The following is a 20,944-nucleotide window of genomic DNA, read 5'->3' on the forward strand; positions in this document are numbered from 1 at the left end:
TGTTACCCAGCCTGCTAATTTACATTGAGATAACATGCGGACACACTGTGTCCCGCTCTTCCTGGAGAGTTTTAATTGGTATGCCCTCTGCCTTTCACTGGTGTATCTTATTTCTTCCATTATCTATAAAGAAGCAAGTGTTCTTTCACCTTGAAAACTGAAATGCCTCTTCCCGATATAATCAGATGCTTTCCAACCCCTTTTAAAAGAAAGGAAATTGCTTCTCTGGCTGCCGGCCATCATGAAGCTGAGAACATGTCTGTTGGTGAAGGTAAGGCAACCTAATAAATGACTTTCTTTTGAAAGAAGGAGAGACAATCCTTGCAGTAATTCAGTACAAGTTGCTGCTATTCAGATGCAAATGAAAGAAATAAAAATGGATAAATAAAGACACAACTTCCCATGTGTAACTGTCAGAAGTAACCATAAAATAGGCCATTTCCAAAGTGTTGAATTTAGTTACTTCGAGAAACATGACCAAAACTCTATTTTGATACTTTGAATTCTTTTCTTTTATACATGATTAGCTCATCCACTAGAAGGAAGGAAGGAAGGAAGGAGGGAGTGAAAGGAGGGGAGGGAGGGAGGGAAGAAAGGAGGAATCAAAACAGTAAAACCCTTAATGATGCACATGTCTGCTTTGAAATGTTATATTTGACTCAGAGGCTAGCTTTTATTTCGTCTTTATGATAAAAGACCATGGATTTTGTATCATATATTGGTGTCACATTTTGCTTTGTCATTTAAGAGTTGTTTCTTCAACTTGTGGTATTTTTCTTAGTTACAGAAAATACGGAGTTGTGTGGGAAACACACTGTCACTCCTGTACTATTCAGCTTTGCTTTATTTGATATTATTTATTTTACTCTAAAATAGAAAGCCAAGATACACAATTCAGAACAAATAAATTCAACTGCCTTAAAACTCAGCATGGGTAAATTTACAACCTTCCATCCATTGCTGTATACCTACCTATTTTTATTCTCTATTTTATTAGTGGCTCTAGCTGGGGCTGTTCACAGGATTGTGGTTTCATGAAATTTCAAGGTGATGGTGCTCAGAGACCTTGATTAATAGCACCCAGGCCTCAAGCAATCCACTGACTTATGTAAGGTCATGCATTAAAATATCAAATTATAACAAAGATGCTTTTCCAAAACACACTAACAGTCACTGAACTTTATCAACTGAATCTTGAGAAAGTTTCTCCAGACATATGAAGTGGAATTAATTCACTCAGTTACAGCTATTGTGGAGCCAATACATTGCCTTGTGGAGAGACATCAAGAAACTCACTGAACACGGTTCCTGTTCTGGAAAACAGTGTAATGTCAAGAAGAAGAAAAGACAATTCCAGTAATCTTTTGCTGTGTAACAATCTGCTCTGAAACTCAGTGGCTGAAATCAGCAGCCATTTGTACTGCTCACCACTCTGTGGGTCAGGAATTTGAACAAGACTTACAGGAGATAGCTTGGCCCTTGCTCTGTACAGTGTTGGCTGGGGGGACCTGACTGAGGCTGAAGAATCCAAGATGGAACACTCACATACTTCGGGTGCTCATGCTGGAAGTTGTCCTCCAGATGACCTTTGTCTGCACTCGGTAGTTTTAGTCTGCTTTTATCAGTTGGTAGTCTAGGCTGAACATCTTTCCAAGGGTGAAAATGGAAACTTCAAGACTTCTTAAGACTTTGAGCCAGAAATCACACAGTGTCACATCTGTTGCATGCCATTGGTCATAGCTGGTCACAGGACCGGCACAGTTCAAGAGGAAGGGAAAGAGATTTCATCTCTTGATAATAAGAGTGATAAAGTTACATCACTAAGGGGCTAGTGGGGTGGGAGGAACTGTAGCCTTCTTTGAAAACAATATGCCAAATACTTGTGAAACAAATGAGAATAAAAAGTGAAGGAATGGATACAAAAGATTCACATTTATATAGATAATTATGACAGAAGAATTTTAAGAAGCTGCTGCAGTACTTAGAACCATCTAAGAAGGGCCATTCAATCTTTTTTTGAAAAGAGACTATCATCCATTTCCTTACAGACTTAAAATGATCAGGATATATTACTGCTGATAACAAAGTCCCCCCAAAAGTAAGTTGGAGGTGAAATAAAGGAGCACGCATGCTATGAGCAAATTATTTATCACATCAAGCCACAGTGAGGAGGCTCTCTAACAACCTTCTCCACTCTTACACTGCTATTGTCTAAAAAGAAAATTTAAGGCCACTAAAGTCATTAAAATCAGAACTTTATGACAAATTTTTTAAAAAAATATTGCTTCACAAACACAAATTTTTTTTTAAATTAAAAACTCTCATGACCTGCCTATGGGGATTTTTTTCAAATGTAATCCTGGATTAGATATTGGGCTACATTGTGTTTATGATTTCTCTAGAGAAAACTTCTGTTGTCCTCCCAAAGGAATAAAGCAAATGCTTTTGGAAATGAAATGACATGTAACTGGGAATCTGTGCATAATTTGCCACTCTATTTTCTGAGTGTTAACTCATTTGCAGATAATTTAGCATTTTTATATATATATGAACTTATTTAAACTTCACTGTGACTTTATGAGGCACTACGGCAGAAAACTGAATGACCTCTGGGCCATTCTTCTCACCTTCCCCAATCTTGAAGCTGAGCACATGGCTGCTCGCCCAAAGAACATATTTTGCAATATCCCTGAAAGCTAGGGGTGATCTTTCAGCAAAGGATAAGGGTATAATCTATATTAAATTCCCAAATATTTCCTGTAAAACAGCTGTCGTAAGGTCCCTTCATCCCTTCCACCCTTCTGCTAGCTGAAGACAATGAAAATTGTAATAGCCACCTTGAACCCACAAGGTGTAGCTATGGGTGAGACTTAAAGGGCCAATTTCTTGCTCTAAATGCTCCCCTACCTTTGGATTATGATGTGAGTGAGAAATAAATTCCTACATTTACGGATCCATTGTAGTTGGAGGTTTTGTTTTTATAGTAGATTACCCTATACCTTAGCTATTATCTTTTAGAGAGTCTAAGTTAGAAGGAGTTACTTGAGAAGTTCATCCAGGTGCACTGTAGCTGCAATGAATAGGTCCCACTATTTTCAGTTGAAATTCTCCACCACGAACCCCTCCATCAAAGGTTCTTACCAATAGTTGAAGTGGGGCTGAGACTTGGATATTTTCAGTTTAATGCCTTTCCATGAGGAAAACATTTTGTACAGTTTCCCATCCTTGTTTTAAATAATCTTGAAACAAGATAAATTCCTGCTAACTGGATTAATTTCATTCTGGTTTAATTCTAGGAAAATAACAGAGTTGAAAGAGTACGAGGGCCAGGGAGATCCTGGCTAGAATGCTCTGTGTCCCTTCATTGGTCAACTGTTTACATTGCAGAGTCTTAAGAATTTCACTTCTTTCCCTTCCTGTTTGTCTTCATGAACAAGTTAAATGGGACTCCAAATTGCAATTGTTTGTAAACCCCACAGAGGGTTATTTGGCTGATAGGAAAGGCTTGTCTATAATTTTAGATAAACTCAAGTCCTGTGTACTAGAAACAGGCAAACGTTAGTCCTGTACTAACAAACCGACGATCGTTTGGTCTCCGTCTCAGGTTTGCTGCTTATAACATGGCTAATTGCCCGCTGAGGGTAGACTAAACTGTGTAGAGTTAGTGAATTCCACTAAAAGTACATATTTAACCATACGGTTAATAGAAGAGGGAATGTCAGCGTGTTCTGTTTCCTGATTCTCCTCCTGTATTCATACTGGAATTGCTTCAGAAACGTGCAAGCGAGGAGGTAGATCCGTCCATGGGCTGATACGTTCCCAACGTAGTTTATCTTCGCCTTCCCACCCTCTCACATTTCTTAAGAAAATTAAGACTAAAACAGCAAAAACAGCAAGCCTCCTCTTTTTCTTTTTCTCTTCCTAAAAAGAAACACCAAGTTAGAACGGTAAAGAAAAACATGAAAGGCCTCAGAAATATCAGTTACAAGTTGACACCAAAATTTCAAACTAGCTGTATTTCCCCACTTTTCTTTCATTTAGCTGTCATTTTCCTTAGAGGTTTGTAGAGATATAATTGATATATAACCTCATTTTTGAGGTCTACAATGTGTTGGCTTGATCCACTTGTATATTGTGAAATGATTACCACAGTAGGGTTAGTTAACACTTCCATCTGCTCACATAATTATCGTTTCTTTTTTTTGTGTGTGGTGAAAATATTTAAGATCTACTCTCTTAGCAATTTTAAAGTACATAATACAGGACTGTAAAGTATTTCTACCATAGTGAACAATAGGTCCCCAGAATGTATTCATCTTATAACTGGAAGTTTATACCCTTTGACTAACACCCCCCAACTTGCCCCACCCACAGCCACTGGCAATCACTCGTCTATTCTCTGTTTTTATGAGTTTATTTTTTTTTAGATTCCACAAATAAGTGATAGTGTACAATACTTGTTCTCTTCTGCCTTATTTATTTCATTTTGCCCTCAAGGGCCATCCATGTTGTCACCAATAATAGGATTTCCTTTTTCTTGTAGTTGAATAATATTCCATTGTGTATATACATCACTCCCAATTTATCCATTCATCTATAGATGGATACTTAGGTTATTTCCATATGTTGACTATTGTGAACAGTATTACAGTGAACATGGAGTACAGAAATCTCTTCAATTTCTGATATCATTCCCTTTGAATATATATCCAGAAGTAAGATTGCTGAATCATATGATAATTCTATTTTTACCTTTTTTGAAAACCCTCCCTGCCGTTTTCCGTAATGGCTACCAATGTATATTCCCACCAAAGCTGAACAAGGGCTCTCTTTTTCCACCTTCTCACCAACACTTGGTATCTCTTATATTTTTGATGATAGCCATTCTAATAGGTGTGAAGTGATGTCTCATTGTGGTTTTCATTTGCATTTCCATGGTAGTTAGTGATTTTGAGCATTTTTTCATGTACCTGTTGGCCATTCGGGTGTCTTTCTGGAAAAATGTTTATTTAGTCCTTCTGTCTATTTTTTAATGAGACTCTTTGTGCTTCGCTACTGAGTTGAATTAGTTCCTTATGTATATTTTAGATATTAACCCCTTATCAGATATATGACTTGTAATTATTTTCTTCCATTTCGTAGGCTGCCTTTTCATTTTGTTGATTGCTTTTTTTGCTATGCAGAAATTTTTTAGTTTGATGTAGTCCTACTTATTTATTTATTAATCTTGCATTCTCTTTTATTGAAGTATAGTCAGTTTACAATGCTGTGTTAATTTCTGGTGTGCAGCATAATGTTTCAGTCATACATATATATATTCATTTCATATCCTTTTTCATTATAGATTACTATAAGACATTGAATATAGTTCCCTGTACTATACAGTAAAAGCTTGTTGTTTATCTATTTTACATATAGTAGTTAGTATCTGCAAATTTCGAACTCCCAATGTACCCCTTCCCACCCGCCCTTACTTATTCATTTCTGTTTTTGTTGCTTGTGCTTTTGGTGTTACATCCAGGAAGTTTTTCCTAAGACCAACATCAAGGGGCTTTTTCTCTATGCTTTCTTCCAGGAATTTTATGGTTTCAGAACTCATGTTTTAGTCTATAATTTGAGTTAATTTTTGTAGTGATGTAAGACAGGAGTTTATTTCATTCTTATACATGTGATTATCTAGTTTTTTTCAACACCATTGATTGAAGAAACTAGCCTTTCTCTGTTGCATATTCTTGGTTCCCTTGTCAAATATTAGTTGACCTCATGTGTAAAAGTTTGTATCTGGGCTCGCAATTCTGTTCCATTGGTCCATGCATCTGTTTTTAATGCCAGTATTATACTACTTTGCTTAATAAATATTTGTAGTATAGTTTGATATCACGACGTGTGATGTCTCCAGCTTTGTTCTTCTTTCTCAGGGTTACTTTGGCTATTTGAAGTCTTTTATGATTCCATACAAACTTTAGGACTGTTTGTTCTATTTCTGTGAAAAACGCCACTGGAATTTTGAAGAGTATTCCTCTGAATCTGTAGATAGCATGGGGAAATATGAACATTATAATAATAATAATATTAATTCTTCCTATTTATGAACATGAGACATCTTTCCATCTGTTTATGTCTTCTTCAACTTCTTTCATCAAAGTCTTATACTTTTCAGTGTAGAGATCTTTCACTTCCTTGGTTGAATTTATTCCTAAGTATTTTATTGGTGTTGATGCTAGTGTGAAAGGGATTGTTTCCTTTCTTTTTCAGAGATTTTTGTTGTTAGTACACAGAATGCAACTGATTCTGCATGTTGATTTTATATCCCTGAATCTTTACAATGAAATGAAGTAGCTAAATCTCCAGAGATGTTGAAGCAGCAAAGAATTAGGGCAATGGAAAGTCTTCTTAAGCATTTAGTAATATGTTGTACAGGCATCATATGAGAGTAAAAGAAAAAGACATAATTTCCCAGGGACAATTATTAACATGAACAGTTTTATCCAAACTAAAAATCAAGAAAAAATATATGTGCTCCAAAGTCTTAATAGTAAAATCAGACATGTATTTGAGTTATTGGTCAAGTTTACTTCATTGAGCCAAAGGTATACACTTTCAGAGACACTTAGCAAGTGATAGATAAATATTTATAAAGCACCTACTAGATGCAATGCTACAAGCTAGGCATAGGTAAAACAATGGTGTAAATGTTGTAAACAAGAACAAGATACAGTTCATGCTCACTTGGAGCTTAAAGTCTAAAGAAGAAGAAAAGCACAAAACAATTAATGTCAATGACTATTGGTTAATAAGTCTGTTGTGCTGAAAGTAGATAATTAGTGATCGTTTCTATTCAGAAGGTGTGAACTGGAGTCAGTCAAGGATTCCCTGAAGAAAGGATATTCAAGTTAAAAAGTGAAGAATTAGTAGGAGTTAGCTGGATAAAGAGATGAGTAGACAGTGAAAAGAAGAATTTCCAAAAGAAGGAAGAGCGTGGGTAAAGGTCCTGAGGCAGACAGGAGGAAAATATTGGAAGATGACCAGAGATCACAGCTCAAGAAAGAGCATTGCAAGAGAGGAGGCTATTAAGGCAGGTAGGTCTAAGACCAGATAGGGCCTTAGAGACATTAACGAGTCAGTTATTTATCTTAAGAACAATCAGGAGTTATTGGGAGGGTTTTAACTAGGAAAAGAAATATAATAAGATCTGTACTATTATAAAGTTACCTACTGTATGAAGGATGATTGAAAGGGATCAGTGGTATATGTGGGGAAATAAAAGAGGAGATTTTTTTCCAGCATCCACATGAGAGAAGGTGGCTTGGCTATGGTAAAGGTACTTCGGATAAAGAGAAGATTTGAGAGTTTGCTAACCAGGTGGAATGAACCAGGTTGGACATGCGGATATAAGAGAGAAAGAAGACAAAGCCCATAATGCCTCACAGATTCAGGGCAGGGACATATGAAAAATCTATCAGGATTGCTACTAAGTTTGGGTACCAGAGTTTGGGCACTTCCAGTCTGCATAGCTTTGCAGTGCAGTATCCGTGAGATATTTTCAGGGATCATTTGGATAATATTCTGCAGTCATCAGGAAAATGTATACCCTCTTCAAGGATTCTGAAAAACCTCACTGCAAAAAATTGGTCTTCAAAGAAGTTTGTGATTTGTACCCAGGAGCCCTGATATTTACAACCCTCTAGTAATGCTGAGAGAAGCAGCTATAAGCCAAAGGAAGAAGGGACGCATCATTGTCTCTGGGAACTGAGCAGGAATGACAGGGAGCTCAGAGAGTGCCGCAAAGCTTAGGGCAAGAGCATTAAATCACAGTTCTTTGCCAAGTATTTCTGGGGAAAAAGAAAATACTCTTTATAAAAGCTCCCAAAAGATGCTGCCGATTATCTACCTAGAGTTGGAATCCCAGAAATTCTGAATCAAGATATGAGCCTGTGACAAACATTTTGTAGTCTCCCAATTATTAGTAGCAGAAAAATCTCAAGAAACAAAATAAAAGTGGAGTATGATGCAAGCATCTCTTTGATGTAGCCCATGTAAATAATTGCACATATATATGAAACATTTACTAGGCTACATGTCTATGTAGTGTGTCTCAGCTCCTTTGTTACATAACCTCCACTCTGTTACCCCCTCCTAAGTATCTTGTTAGTTGGATGATAATTCCTTTTTCTAGGTTCCTCCTTAAGGACACATTTTTAAAGAGAATTCTTAAGCCTCTGGGAGTTATCTTTTGTCCTATAGTTAATCTCTTAATAAGACCAATTTAGCTGTAACATAAATGGTAATGCACAGTGCACTATTTACTGCACAATTCTGAACTTGCTCAGAGACTGCCTATAAGCAGGCTGGCTTTACCTGTGGGCAGAGTTGGTTAGGAGACACGTGGAATGGTTTCAGAACCATGAAGAAGACTTGGGTTTTTGACTCTTGTTCTGGGAAGAGTTACTTCATACTTGCCAGCCCCTCAGAGAGCCTACTGTAGGTAAGGACGGCATTAGGCACAGTGTCTGTTCTTAAAAATCTAAGGGATACAGGACTCAGAGATGGGCAAAACGCGTAACAACTACTGGGCTGCATTTGCAAGAGCAAATCGACATAGAACAGGACAAACAATATGACTGGCAATCACTCGAGTGAGTTAGGACATCGCCTGTGAGTGAGGTGTATTATTAGATGTGAAACACGGTAATAATATTCCATTTGAATTTCTTGGCTTTCATGCCTCCTTTTTTCCCCGCAGATTCATACGACCGTTATTGGTTTAATTTCATTTGCCACTGTTGAGTAGTCTGCCATTTAGAATGAGACTGCATTCCATCTGCTGTAAGTGAAGGATTTGCAAGTGGCATTATTCCATATTTTCTGAAGGATTTAAGGTGTCACTAGCTTTCAACTGACTCGACTAAAAGGCTCTTTGCCAGGATCCTACCTGATGCCAGTTTTCATTCAATTTCCATAAATGTTTATTAATACAATAGTGCACAAAATCTCCTTTAACTATTGAACATGCCAAAAGAGGTATTTGTTTTTCTGCTTCTCTATGCCCATATTTAAACATGTTACGTAAACACGTCCACACCTAAATCTGCCCCATCTTGTTGATCCATTTTTAAAATTCACACCCTGTCTTGTATAAATGCAACCCAACCATGAAAGTAATTTGTTCATGAGTCATAACCTTATAAACATTGAAGTAATTGTAAAAGCATCTCTTGTTAGTTTGCAATTAGGGTATTAAGTTCGATATCATGCTATATTAGATTTTAGGAAAAGTCATACAGGGTTTTATTTCTTAATACTCAATAGCATCTAATCATAAACACATAAAAAGACAAAGCTAAATATATATCCATTTTAAGACCTACAAAAATAATTAGTTTTCTTGGCTGTATCATGGCAGATGGTTCTGTTTTCTGTTAAAGAGTATGTACAGAAAACATAAACTGAACCAGGACCTATAGGCATGCCACAATCTGCTGGAATGGTCTGTTTACTTGATGAACGTAATATTTTGAAGTGAAGTCCTCATCTTCAGTATCAGAAAAAAAAGTACCTGTTGTACAACTATGAATTTGAACCAAATATATCTTAGAGTTCAATAACACTCTCTATATGTAACAGCGATTCAGAAAAAGTACAATTCAAAAGCAAATCCACTCTTACTATTAAATAAGAGCTCTACTCTACAAATTCGGAAGGCCATGAATGGATTTCTCCTAGAAATCCTTGCAGTAGGCTAAGTTCTAGCAAGGTGCACATTATCTGCCAAAACTCTCCTGATAAAGTAGGGTCTCAAGCCAACTGGAGAATCTCTTGGTAGCAGAAGCCACTCCTCCTCTGGTGTAAATTATCTCATTTAATGACTCCTCTCTCTTCTTCTCTTGCCTACATTGAACATCCTTAATGTCTATCAAAGTTGTTCTCTGCTCTCCAGCATCACAGACATTTCTTAAATTGGACACCTTCACATTTCTTATCATTTATTGAAATATTTCCTAATTGATCTACTAATTTCCAGCTGAATTATCTTCCAGTTCATTCAGTACACGCTCAGACACAAATCTCATCATGGCAGTCCTGCTCCACATACTCCAAAGATCTCCTCAGTAACGCCAGGACCCGAGGGTAACATTTTTACTTATTAGCTCAGGGACTTCAAGTTGTACTATTTTCCAAAGCTCATTCTCCATTATCACATCCACTTTGTGCCTACACTCAAACACCCCCTGCTCTAACTTCTCTAAACTTGCTGTGCTCCCAGTTAGGGCCATTTGATGAGAATGCCTTTCAAAAGTTAGCTCAAGTGTCTCCTCTTTCCTGAAGATTTCTCAGAAAGCATACTCTAGAGGAACGTGGGATGTGGTGAAAAACCTGCTCTGCAGAGCAGCTGGTATTTGAAAGTGTTGAGATCAAATTCTAAATCTCTGGTTAACTCTGTGATCCAGGAAAAACTGGTTCCCACATAAAACAGTCAACCACATCCATCCTTGTTAAGCGGGCACTGCCACCAAGGAAGAGGACAAGCAGTTGATGCCTGAGCACCCATGATCATACTCTGGCTGTGACAATTTTTTTTTTTTATTGAGATATAACTGACGTATACCATTGGTATGTTTAATTAAGGTGTACAATGTATTGATTTGATACATGTATATTTTGCAAGGTGATTACCACCATGGCTTTAGCTAACATCTCTATCATATCACATAATTTTTTTAATGTGGTGAGAACATTTACAATCTAGTCTCTTAGTAACTCTGAAGCCTATAATACAGTGATGTTAACTATAATCATAATGCTGTGTCTTAGATCTCCAGAATTTATTCATCTTCTAACTGTAAGTTAGTACCTTTTGACCAATTTCTAATGAATATTTAATGAAGTCGCCAAGAATACTCATTGAGGAAAGGTAGTCCTTCAAAAAATGGTGATGGGAAACCTGGATAACCACAAGCAGAAAAATTAAATTGGATTTCTGCTGCAAACCACTCACAAAAAAATAACTCAAAACAGATTAAAGACCTAAACATAATACCTGAAGCAGCATAACTTCCAGAAAAAACAAAGAAATCTCCTTGACATTGTTCTTGGCAATGAATATTTGGATATGACACCAAAAGCACAAGCAATAAAAACAAAAATCAACAAGTGGGGCTGCATCAAACTATAAAGATTCTGCACAGCAAAAGGAACAATCCACGGATAAAAAGACAACCTACAAAATGGAAGAAAATATTTGCAAACCATGTATCTCATAAAGGGTTGATATCCAAAATATTTTCAGAACTCATACAACTCAGTAACAAAAAATAAACATTACAATTAAAAACTGAGCAGAGAAACTGCATAAACATTTTTCCAAAGAAGACCTAGAAATGGCCAACAGGTGCATGAAAAGGTGCCTGACATCACTTATTATCAGGGAAATGCAAATCAAAACCTCAATGAGAGGTCACCTCACACCTGGCTGTGTGATAACCTGCAAGCTTCTGACCTGTTATCTTTCAGGACTGTGCCCGTGTCACAGACTCCTATCAGACCTGAACTATGATTCTCTCTGCTCCCTTCTAGACATTCTCGATCCCTATAAACCATCCCCAGTACTTCTTCTTTCCTGCTGCCTCTATTTGACCAAACAGCTTAACCTTTGACCTTGGTTTGGTCCTTGAATATATATAAGGAAAGAGATGTATCATAAGGAATTAGCTCACATGATTATGCAGGCTGACAAGTCCCAAGATCTGTAGTCAGTCAGTTGGAAACCCAAGAGAATCAATAGTATAGTTCTGGTCCAAAGGTTGGCAGGCTGGAATCCAGGAAGTACCAATGTTTCTGTTCAAGTCTGAAAGCAGGAAAAACAAAAGCAAAAACAAAAATAGTGTCCCAGCTCTAAGGTAATTAGGCAGGAGGAATTCCTTCTTACTCACTGGAAGGTCAGCCTTTTTGTTCTACTGAGGCTTTCAACTTACTGGATAAGTTCCATCCACACCACAGAGGGCCATCTGCTTTACTCAGTCTATTGATTTGAAGGTTAAACTCATCCAAAAACACTCTCCCACAAACATCCAGAATACTATTTGACCAAATATATGGGTGCCCCATAAACCAGTTAAGTTGGCATAAAATTAATCGTCACACTTGCCTGAAGCTACCTAATTTGTAAGTGCTAGAGATGGCATTTAAACCCAGGTCTATCCTTTTCAGAAGTCCGCTGCTATTCATCTATGCTGGAAACATGGGACCACAAGAATTACCCAGAATGTATGATTTTGTTACTTGAAATTTTTGCCAAGATCATAGAAAAATTAGTCAATGAATGATTAGCTAAAACATTTAGCTAGGTTAGCTTTAAAAAAAAAAAAAGCCATTTTTGTACTTGAACCAAATTAGGTATGCTGGTGCTGAAACACCTCAGAAAAGGAGAAAGGGGTTAGGCGTACTGAAGGGGCTGTGAGACAGGGAGAAGCCAGCCACCTGGATTTCTGTCAGTAATGCAGGAAAGGTTTTTTGATGTTCACAAATTTCACAACCTCAAATAAATCACTTGTCAGTTTGATTATATTCAAATAAAGAGCAACAATTCATTTGAAAAAGGTCCTCCCTTATACTTGCAATGGTACCTTTCTTGCAATGACTCAAGAGAAAAGGGACAATCACATTTGTTGGTTAAAATAAAGAAGTCAACACCAAAATACAGGTGATCAATAATCATATTCTGTCCAGACAGTTTAACGAGTTTCTGGAAATCCAACATCAGGAATATATTAAAGAATCAGTTGACTGAAATTATAAGTCAATTCTGTTTTTTTTTTCCCCATGGTTTCATGTGACATTATATTCTATAAAAGGGGAAATCTACAGCTCAAAATAAGCCTAGTTCAGGATGCATCTGCATATATAGAAATTATAACTCCTTGTTAAGTGAAAATGAGTCATACATGAATGCTATTCATCGAACTCACTAACTAATATAACCATATGCTCTTTTCTCAGTGCAGTTTTTTTTTTTTCCTTTGGCGGGGAGAGGGGGGCTGGTAATTAGGTTTTTATTTATTTATTTTTAGTGGAAGTACTGGGAATTGAACCCAGGACCTAGTGCATGCTAGGTACACACTCTACCACTGAGTCATACGCTCCCCACTCAGTGGAGTTTTATTAACCAACTATGTACTATTTTTAAACTTGTCTGAGGTTTTTCTGAGCAAATCAGTAGGCTTCTAATTCCATCAAAGTCCAGTGATAACCTTTCAAGATTTCTTCAGCATCAGAAAAAAATCTTTCCAGAATTTATTTTTTTTTGGGGAAAAAAAAAGAAAGAGAGAGAGAACATTCTGATAAGTAAAAGGATAAAAATCCATCAAATTGGGAGCAATTTGATTCCTGGGATGATTGCATGTCTGAGGACTAATAATTGGTTGTGGTGTGCTGCTGCTTAAAAAAGATACTTTGAGGTTGTGCACATCATCTGTCTAATTTGCAGAAAATTGCTGAGTCAAGCAGGTCTGATCCAGTACACACTGGCTTTTTTTTTTTTTTTTTTTTTTTGCCTTCTTCAGAGAAGTATCATCTGGGGGAAGTCTATTTAAAATGGGAAGCCCCCAAAATTCAACATCTTATTAAATAAGAGGTTGGAGGTTACTGTTGTGAATTTATATAAAGGTTGAATAAATCAAAGCTAGGGCTCAAAATGTCATGTTCACACTTTCATAAAATGGGCAGTGGCAGTCTAAATGGGACAGCTTGGACTGAGGGTTAAGTCTGAACTCTAACCTCTGGACCTGGGTCTGTCATTCATTTTTGGTGACATACTCAGGTCATTGTCCTTCAGTTTCTTTATATATAAAGCCTAATATGAAAATAATAATCACTTTGTATTTCACATGTAAGCTTTGATGATTCTACAGAAAACCACCAAGGAAGATAATGAACAAGAAAACACCTAAAGTAAAGGCGGAAGAAGACAGGACGTGAGCAGGCAAATCAGAAAAAAAATGTTGGCACTAACAATCTGGATGAAGGAAGGTAAGAGGATCAAAACGTGGAATGGAGTCAAAAGAGAACAAGAACCAGGATTCCCAAATTATACTGATTGTAGATGTGAAAACAGGAAAAATTAGAAATCCCCGAGAAGAGAGGACTTGATGCTTAATGGGGAAAAAAGGGAAATGCAGTAATGAAAAAGAGGAAGAAAAAGCTCTGGTGCTGATACCCAACAACTTCCCAAAAGACCCTAAAGAGGAAAAGAAGGGTCCCAAGGCAGGCAATGATCAAAGTCTTCTATAGCATATTTACATCTTCATGTGTGAGACCATGTTTGCTTCTTTTTCTTATTTAATATTAAAAAAAAAAAAAAAAAACCAGAGAACTTTAAAAACTTTTTTTTTTGTAGAGTTATAATCAGGAAAAGATGCAAAGAAGTTAGCAATTGCCCATATAGGGATTAAGTTATGAAACTCTGACTAAAAAGACACTGGAAATATTTCCAAGACACATTTTTGCAACGATTCAAATGTCAGGGTTGTATGATGTAAGCTTGGGAAATAGCACACTGATTTATTTTCAAAGTTTTATTTGGAGAAAAGAATCAGAAATGAAAGCTGCAATTCGTAATAGCACTGTTCAAAAAGCCAAAAATGAAGATTGTTTACATTTTATATTAGAAAAGAAATACTGGCTAAAGACAACAGCTTTTTGTATTCAAAGAGTACTGCAGTGTTAGGATTCACCAAATAACTTAATGAACTGATATGAAGTTAGCATAAAACAATACCGACGCTAAGGCAGAGCTGAAGAATGGAAGGCCATCCACACAGATACGTTCTTGTCCATTTAACCACATAACTGTAGTAGGAAAACAGATGAGTCCATGAAAGGAGTAGCAGCTAGCAAGAGCAGATGAGTAAATAGCTGGGTGATGGACTTCAGTGCTAGGTTGCCTTTTCTGCTACCTAGGTCTATGTACTTGAAACTGCAGAAAACACACGTGGACTCTCGGGGAAGAGGATCTTCTGGGAAGTATAATGCTATTTGTTTCAAGCAGCACTTTCTAATCACACGCTGGTCAAAATGCCTTATGCTCTCATTGCATTGGCAAAGGTGACCAATAACAATACTTTGCAAAAGGTTTTTATGGAAATTTTTATAGGATTTGGTTTAAAATGAAGACTATCTATTGTGTTTGAATGCTCTGATTTTTGATGAAGATCCTGCAAAAAGAAACAATCTGTCTGTAAAGGAGGTACTACTTAAGTATGTGAACAACACAAAACTTAAAAGGAATAGTTATAAGAAATTATAGAAAGAAAGATCCAAAAAGGGATAAAGCGCCATAATGTTTTAAAGTCTCATATAAAGATGGTCTCCCACTTAGGATCTAGCCTTATATAAAAACATCTAAGGGTTCTTTCAAGTAAGCTTGAGTATATCTCCAGCTCCACCACTTTCTAGCTGAGATGGCTGAAGACCCACTACTCTCTTAACCTCAATTTCCACACGTATGAAATGAGGATAATAATAATACCTTCTTTATGGTGATGTGTTAAAGATTAAATGTTGCCTCTATCACACTGCAGTGTAATTATTTATCTTCATCACTCTTGCATTTTTTTCTTCCCATCAACTAATACTACTTGAGAGCCTACTAGAGTGAATATCGACTCTGCCTCTGTCTCTCTGCTTCTGTTGGTCATGTGGCTTCGAGAAAACTACTGAACATCTGTGTCAATGTTATCATCTATACATTTGAGATAAAATAGCACACATCTCAAAGGGGTAATGTAAGATTAAATGAGCTAATACAAGTAACACGTTTAGAATAAAGCTTAATAAAAGTTAGAAAAATCAATAGATGTTAACCAGATGTTTGTTAATGTTTTCTTTCTCCTTTTCCTCCTCTTTCTCTTGTTGTTATTCTTTTTCTTATCATCATCATCATCATGCATCATGCATTCTGCTAGATCTTGATCTATTAAGAGGTAATATTCTTCCTCTCACTCTAAGGTAGTAAGTATAAAAGATTAGTCAGGACCTTTTGGTTTGCAGTGAAAGAAAGTCAACTCGAGCTGTCTTCACTGAAAAGGGGAACTTTTTGGCCGATGCAACCAAAGCACACAAAAGCAAGAGGTGGAGCTGGTCTCAAGATCATTTCAATCCAGAAACTTGAAGCTTGTCAAGACATTCCTTTCCAGCATTTCTCACCTCTGCTTCATTTTAAACATAGGTTTCATTCTCTCCTTCTGCAGAGAGCTTTCTCTGTGCGGCAGGAATCACACGCTGAAAGCTCTGGGTCTGAATCCTAACAGGTCCTGACTAAGGTGACAAGGGACCTTACTGTCAAGCTCCAACTGGAAAAGTACATGGAAACGGCATCAATTGGCCTGTTCTAGATCACATGCCCTTGAGCAAATCACTACAGCCAAATGAGAGCATACACTATACATGTTATGATAAGATTAATTCTATATGCTAACAGGAAGAGAGGACAGGTTAACAGAAGTGAAGACTAGTGGAAAACAGCATATCATTCAGAAATAATCAGCACTTTGTTAATTTCTGTCACTGTCCCATTTCCCCTCCCTGTCTTCTTCCTTCACTTTATAAACTCAGTGCCGAGTACTGCCTAGTGCATAAAAGACAGCCAAAAAATAAGACATTTCTGACCAGTGTGGTGATTAGAAAGCACTGCTTGAAATTAATACAATTATACATTCCAGAAGATCCTCTTTCCTGAAAGTCCAATTTTTAATTTCTTTTCCTTTTGAACAAAAACATTTGAAAAGATCAACGTATTTTCATGATGCTAAATTTTAAACATTTTAAATAAATATCTACTACTCTTTCTTACTCCAAGCCGCTATAACACAATATCCTTAGACTGGGTGGTTTATAAACAACAAATATTTGCTTTTCATGATTTCGATAGCTGGGAAGTGCGAGATCGAAGCACCAGCAGATTTGGTGTCTAGTGAAATCCAGCTTCTTGGTTCACAGAACCTAGTTCCTCTTTTTGCTGTGTCCTCACACGATAAAGAGACAAGGAAGCTCTCTGCGGTCTGCTTTATAAGGTCACTAACCTCCACCCTCATGACCTAATCAACTCCCAAAGTCCCCACCTATAAACATGATGCCACATTGGAAATTGGGCCTTAATATATGGATCTGGGGAAAACACAAACATTCAGTTCGTAGCATTCTGCCACTGACCACCCCCCAAATTCATGTCCCTCTTGCATGCACAATACATTCATTCCATTTGAATAGCCCCAAAAGTCTTCACTCATTACAGCATCAACTTTAAATCTCAGTATAAAATCTTATCTAAATGAGACGGTTAAGACTTAAGTTAGGATTTATCCTGGAGCAAATTGCTCTTCCAGTAAACCTGTTTCCCAAACACAGTGGTGGAACAGGCGCAGGTCAGACATTCCCAACCCAAAAGGGAGAATCAGGAAATACGGAAGGGGTGACGGTAACAGGCAAGTCCAAAATCCCGGGGAGCAAGCTCCACTACACCTTAAGGCTCAAGAACAATCCTCTTTTGCTCAATGCTCTGCCCTCCATGCCCACCAGGGCAGGGGTTCTACCCTTGCAGTTTTGCCAGGCAGAGGCTGGCCTCCAAGACTCTGGACAGCCCTGTCCCCACAGCTGGGCTGGAAAGCCCCATCTCGGCTCTCTCCTTGGAGCCTCTTCCAAGGCTAACATCTCTGTCCACAATCCTGGGGTGGGATCCAGTGCCCAGTGGCTCTGACTCGCATCCTTTGAAATCTAGGTGGAGGCATCCATGTCCCCACTGCACATGCACTGTACACTCCTGCGGAGACAGCAGCACAAAGGCAGCCAAAGTTTGTCACCTGCATGCTCCAAAGATGCCGCCTGGCCTGCCAGAGCTGTGGGGCATTCAGGCATGTGTTGTAGGGGTGGAGCCAGAGATGTCAGGTGGGCAACACCCGCTGAGGTCCCCTATTTGCATTCTTTCACTGTCTCCAACAATAGCTCCCAGCTTCTGTGGAGATGGCTGACCACACCCTTTAATGTGACGGATTTTTCTCATTCTTTATAACATGGATAAGCTAAGAATTTTCCCAATCATTTAATTCTGCTCCCTTTTTGATAAACAATTCATCTTTAATCCTTTCTCTCTTCTCACATTTTACTGTAAGCAGTCAAGAAGATCCCAGCCACTGAGTCAACACCCTGCCTAGAAATAGCTTCAGCTAAATATCCAAATTCATCCCTCACAAGCTCCCCCTTCCCCAAATCTCTAGGATGTGAACACAATTCAGCCAACTTCTTTGTCACTCTTTGTCATAACAAAGACGGCCTTTCCTCCAGTTTCCAATGACATGTCCCTCATTTCTATCTGAAACGTTGTCAGAGTCGGCTCTACCACCCATATTTCCCCCAAGGTTCTGCTCAGGGTTACTCAAGGATTCCCTAAGAAGGTGAAGGCTTTTCCTACAGCTCTCTTCTTTCCACGCTCTCATCAAAATTGCTCCTAACACACTGTTCGAGGCAATGCAGGCTTTTTCCAGTCTACACCGTAAAATGTCTCCAGCCTCCACCCACGACAGGCAGATCCTGGAGACACTGTAGTCTACTAAGTATGCAGCAGTATTATGTCTAAAAATGATGTATGTAACTTAATGGACAAATATTTTATTGCTAAAAAAAAAAGAAAAGCTAACCATTATCTGACAATACAGGGTTGCCACAAACCTTCACTTTGTACAAAACACAGCGTCTGCGAAGCATAGTTGAGTGAAATACAATAAAACGAGAAATGTCTGTACCTAGCTTCAAAGTTGCTTCCACATTTTTAGGTATTTGTTACAGCAACACTCACTCCACTTTCTCAGGATTTGGGGGGGAACATAAACATCCAGTCCACGGAATTTTCATACTTATGATAGCATATACATAAATCTCAAGTTATTATCTGTTACTATTGCAAATCTGAAAGAGGTCCCTGCTTATCCACTCGGCACTGAGAAGAACCTGCAATCCAATCTCATGTCCTTAGGCCAGTCTGGCCTGGATCATCCTAGATCAAAACCATCTAGACTGACCTGCAAAAACATGGAAGCGTAGGGGTGAAGAGTTCAGGGATTGGTGGTAAATTTATTGTGTCAATGGTCAAACTCATCACCACTTTGCAACCTCTCCTATCAAGAGAAAAAATTCTACCTTCTACTCCTTGATTCCGGGCTAGCTTTGTGACCTATCATGGCTGATAAAATGTAACAGAAGTGAACAGTGCGCTAGTGCCAAGCCTTGACCTCAAGAGGCCATGTGCATTTCCTTGTTCTACTCTCACTCCTCTGCCTTTGCTGTGAGGCCCCGCTTAGGTCCGCTGGAGGATAACAGACAGGTGGCAGCCCGGTGGCTCCATCACTCCAGCTAATACCCAGACGTGGGAAGGAGCCCAGTCAAAACAAGAACTGCCCAGCTGAGCCAAGACTAAATCACTGACCTGCAGGCTTGTAAGCTAAATAAATACTTAATATTTTTATGCTGCATTTTGGGGCTGTAGAAATGTGATGAAGCTTTCCATTCGGGCCCTACTTAAATCATACCTGTATCAGTTTAATGACCTCATTGCTGATCACCCTATACAGGGTCAAGCTTTTACACTTGTTTTTCACATATAACTAACAATGCTGGTTGACATATCTGCCAAATATCTTGTGTTCTCCAGCTGGTCCTTCTGGTCCATTTGAGACTGTGATGCTAAATACTGAAGCAAACACTTTGCCATGAGCAGCCTTATGTGGTCAGTGACTTGGCAGGCCCCTCACAAACAGTAAGCCTGGAATGTCGAAGAATTCTTAGAAACTTATCAGCTTGACCAAACATGGGCAAAACCAAATTCATAACAACCGGGAACTAACAAAATAAGACCATGTGTAATTTTTCTTAAATGGTTACCATAAATCATCCCAGACCTTGACTAAAAGCTGAACATTTAAACTGATAATAATTGAAATCCTTGTACTTCAAATCTTAGTGCCCCTTTTATGTTTCCGGATAACACTGATATTTCAAGAATGAATGTTCCGAGTATCTTTGACCAGGAAGTTTCAGAACTCAAACATAATTCTCGGCCTGTTATCTATTCCATCCAAGGAAAACATATTTGAAATAAGATGCCTCGCTTTCCTAATAAAAAGCAAAGTCAAGCTCTAAATAGAATTCAAGACTATTCAAAACGTACAGTAAAACCCTCAAGAGACTACACCCTGAAGATGACCATTAGACCAGGGAACTGGAAAAAGAATATCAGTGGCCCTCCTTATATAAAAATGACTAAACGAAAGAGAAAATATGGTAATAAAATAAAAACTTCCCTTCACCTTTCTGGCAATTCTCCAAGATGTCCATTTCAGGGAGCACATGCCTGATAGGCTTAATGCTGCAATCATTCACCTGATCATTCCATTATGTATTTGCTAAAATAAGAACAGCTGTCCAACAACACAATTTGGGGAAAGCAGAGAGGTAATCGGCTGACTCTGGACAAAACTGAGGTAGTATGGTTGGGACCAGAAGAACAATCTTTTCTATTTTATTCCCCATCACTAGCGTCCCTTCTCCTGTCTCTACCCACACGGAGATTAGTAGAAGATTGAACTGATGCTAATGTGCTGTATCTGCCTCTCTTTGCCCCAGGCCTTTTGTGCCAGATCATCTTTGGGAAAAGTTCTTAGAAAAAGCATTCACACTAAGGTGTAAGTGAGAGATCTATCTGAACTGATTATCCTTCTTGAACACCTCTTTATTTTCTTTTTAAATGAAAGGAACCTCTTATGTTGGTAGTTGAAACATTCATGAATCATTATAGCGGAAAAAACTCACACACTTGCCAATTTACCAATCCATTACCTTGTTTACCTCTACAAAAAAACCGGTTTGGATGGTTATATTTGCATGACAGGCCTTATAAGTT

The 20,944-nt window shown here is 38.0% G+C and overlaps 1 long non-coding RNA gene across 1 annotated transcript in view; it reads right to left on the reverse strand.

Moving 5' to 3' along the window:
* Nucleotides 1-580: 580 nt before the first annotated feature.
* LOC105103274 (uncharacterized) overlaps nt 581-20,944 on the reverse strand; it is a 96,204-nt gene continuing 75,840 nt past the window's right edge. The window contains exons 4-5 of the long non-coding RNA XR_838450.3: nt 11,715-11,845; nt 581-3,921 (exon numbers count right to left, since the gene is read on the reverse strand). This is a non-coding gene — a long non-coding RNA (uncharacterized LOC105103274). The remainder of the gene's footprint in view (nt 3,922-11,714; nt 11,846-20,944) is intronic.

Source organism: Camelus dromedarius, chromosome 13, assembly GCF_036321535.1.
Source record: "Camelus dromedarius isolate mCamDro1 chromosome 13, mCamDro1.pat, whole genome shotgun sequence".
NCBI classification, from domain to species: Eukaryota; Metazoa; Chordata; class Mammalia; order Artiodactyla; family Camelidae; genus Camelus; species Camelus dromedarius.